Source organism: Aythya fuligula, chromosome 20, assembly GCF_009819795.1.
Source record: "Aythya fuligula isolate bAytFul2 chromosome 20, bAytFul2.pri, whole genome shotgun sequence".
Lineage (NCBI taxonomy): Eukaryota > Metazoa > Chordata > Aves > Anseriformes > Anatidae > Aythya > Aythya fuligula.
In genome coordinates this window covers 6,269,918-6,273,037 of record NC_045578.1, presented here as the reverse complement: position 1 = coordinate 6,273,037, position 3,120 = coordinate 6,269,918, and positions in this window count along the sequence as shown.

Here is a 3,120-nt window from a genome sequence, read left to right as displayed (position 1 = left end):
TTATTATTTTTATTTTTTTAAAACAAGGGGCTGGTTAAACAATGGTCTGATGCATCCAATAACTCAGGGAGATTTTAAGTTGCTGTAAAAAAGAAAGTTACGCCAAGGAAAGATTACTTTCCTGCACACTCAGTCTCTTCAAGAATATGCTAATGGTCAAAGATTGAGAAAATACATGCTGGGTTAGGTGGAACGCTGATCTGATCTCATGGGGTGTGATTTACTCTGATAGTTGTGAGCTAAATTCATTTTAAAAGCAGTCTCAAACTTATCTACAAATCTGTATCTGCATGCTAGATGTGCACATCCTCTACTAATTGTGGCATAACTGCTTAAATGCTGCACCTTCTGCAGGGGTCAGCTTTAAGAAGATAAACAAAGTATTCTGGCTTCAGCCTTTTCTAAATGTTGCCTTGGATGCTGCAGAAACAAACTGTTGAGATGGTCCTGTTAAGCATGATTGTTCAGGGACAGTTTGCCTTGTTTGTTGATGCTTATGAAAATGTAATAATTACATACATTTGGAATGGAAAATAGCATTACTGCTTTCTAGCCAAGTGATGCAGGACTAAGAAAATTCCCAGTGCACTCTTCTGTGTGCATGAGCCATCCTGTGGAAAAAATAAGTGGGCTACCAAATACTAGAGAGCCACATAAATTAGATCAATAACGAATTTGCCTTTATAACTCAAATGTAGGTCAATGTGTTGAAGTAGTTTCATTATTCCTAAATGCTTGAATTGGTAGGGCTTTTCCATGCCCCTTTCCCTATCACTCATATTAGAAGGGCGAGGAGGTAGTCATGGAAAAAGCCTCACCTCCTCAGTATGAGCATCCCTACCTGAATGTAATGAAGCAGAAACCTAAGCTGTAGGTGCCTGCCATTTGTAGAAACCGTCCATCAGGGATGTTGCTGTGTAAAGGTGATGCATTTAATATTTTTTTAATTATTATTCTCTTATTTTATTTTATTTAATTAGAAAAACTGAATGGGGAAGGAAAGGTGATTGCTTTTTCCTTTCACTAATTTGTCAGTACCTAAGTCCCATCAATAATCTACAAAGTACATCAACAAGCAGTGCATGTAGCCATTAAGAGTAGCAGAGAATATCTATGGTGTTTTTTCTAATCAGGACTTGTAACTGTATTCAGTTGCTGACAGAGTATCTGAATCCTTAAGATGTAACTGGACACGTGTACAAAAATAAGAAAAGAACAAGTCTTGCTGGGAGTCCAACTTAACTGCACCACAGCTACAAGTGAAATGTTTAATGTCCACAACAAAGCCTGAGCTCTTCATGCTCTGTCTACAAAGGAAAATTGTAGGATAACGAGATTTTTAACTAAGACAGTAAATCACTAAAACGTTTTAAAGTAAGAAATTTCCCTCTTGACAGCCTGATGGGTTTGGGAAATATGCCACAAAATATAAAGCAGATACTGCAAGGGAAAAAGAAAAACTTCAAGTTTTGTTAAATTTCTGCTTTGAGCATTTTTTTTCCTGCATCTGCAGAGCTTTTGCTATTTCCCTACTTCCCAGTTTAGAAGTGTAAAGTTATTCATAATAAAAAATAATATTACACTAAGGTTACTGATGGGAAGGGCCTGAAAAAAACACAAACCCAACATCGACAATTAAAAAAAAAAAAAAAAAAAGACGCTCCTGATGACATGTCACCATTATAATCTCTGGAAATAGCTGAAACAATGATGTATTGTGTAGATGCATTCCGACACATTAATTATAAACCCTACAGCTTGTTTTTCTACCTGTGCGGCTCTGCCTGTCTCTGCGCAATCTGTTTTTATCAGGTGTGCTGTGCTCCATGCTGTTGTCCTCTTCCTGTCCTCTCCCTGACCCTCTGCAACTTGCTTTTTATTCTTGGAATAATCTCCCCCTTCCTGTTTTTTTTAGATGTCCCCCCCTTTCAACCTGACAGCCTCCACTTCTTCCTGTCCCCAAGATTTTTGTTTTGTGGCGTGTTTGTCAAAGCTGAAATGTAAGTGCCCTGTGGCAGGCCAGCATCATCTTTTATGTGTCTGTAAGGTGATGTGCATTCTTGCAGTGCTATCTAAAAATAAATGTGGTATTAAGTTAATCATTAGTTTTCCTTTTGAGGCTGAACATAATAAAAGTATTGCTTGCTTCCTAACAAGACCATGTAAGCCTGAGCGCTTTACGCAGTGCTGTCTGCCAAATTGCTTGGCTGCACTTCGAATGCTTCCTTGTCCTTTTCTTCTCTAGGTAGGAGCTCACAGCCAGAGTTCAATTAATCTTCATCTGAGGAAAAAATCTTAATGCATTAGTATTTATTATTATTTTTAATCAAGATAGCAGGCTGAGAAAGAGGTCAAGCTTTATCAAACAGGGTGACCTGGTATCCAGTAGTGAAGATAAATGTGTGTAGCCATAGGTGGGAGTGTTATAGCAGAGGTGGGCTGGGTGTGAGTGAAAAAGCCGCACATTTCAGTTATCCACACTCGATCCTGGTGATGCTGGACGTATGGTGCTTGATTTTCCAGTCAAATAAAGGTGATCCTGGCTCTGTGCGATTGCAGTGATGAAGTAGTACAGCTGCTGCTCTTTAGCTATTTTCCTGCCTTAAACAGAGGTCACTCACACAGAGACCAAAACAGAACCCACGCTTTTATTTTTTTTTTATTATCATTTTAAGGTATCTTTAGCTATTTCACGTCATCTTCCACGCCAAGCGCACCTCACATCACCGAGGACTCGCCATAAACCTTAAAAAAAAAAACAACAAAAAAACACACAACACTCCTTGCATCATCCCTTAAATCTCCACATGAACATCACGTCATTTACCAACCCCTCATTACACAAAAAGAGCAGTTTGTAGAGGCCGAACCTCAATAATTAAAAAAAAAAGGGGGGGGGGGGGGGGGGGGGCGGGAAGCGCTGAGGCGGGAAAACCCCCCCCCCCCCCCCTTACCTCCCCCCACCAAGCCCGCAACGGCCTCCCGCGAGGCGTGCGCGCGCGCCGCCCGCGCGCCGCCGTGACGCAGCCGTTGCCCCGGCAACGCCCCGCCCCCTGCTCCCGCCGCCCCGCTCCCCCCCCCTCCCCTCCCGGTTCTCTCCCCCCCCCCCCCCTTTCTCCC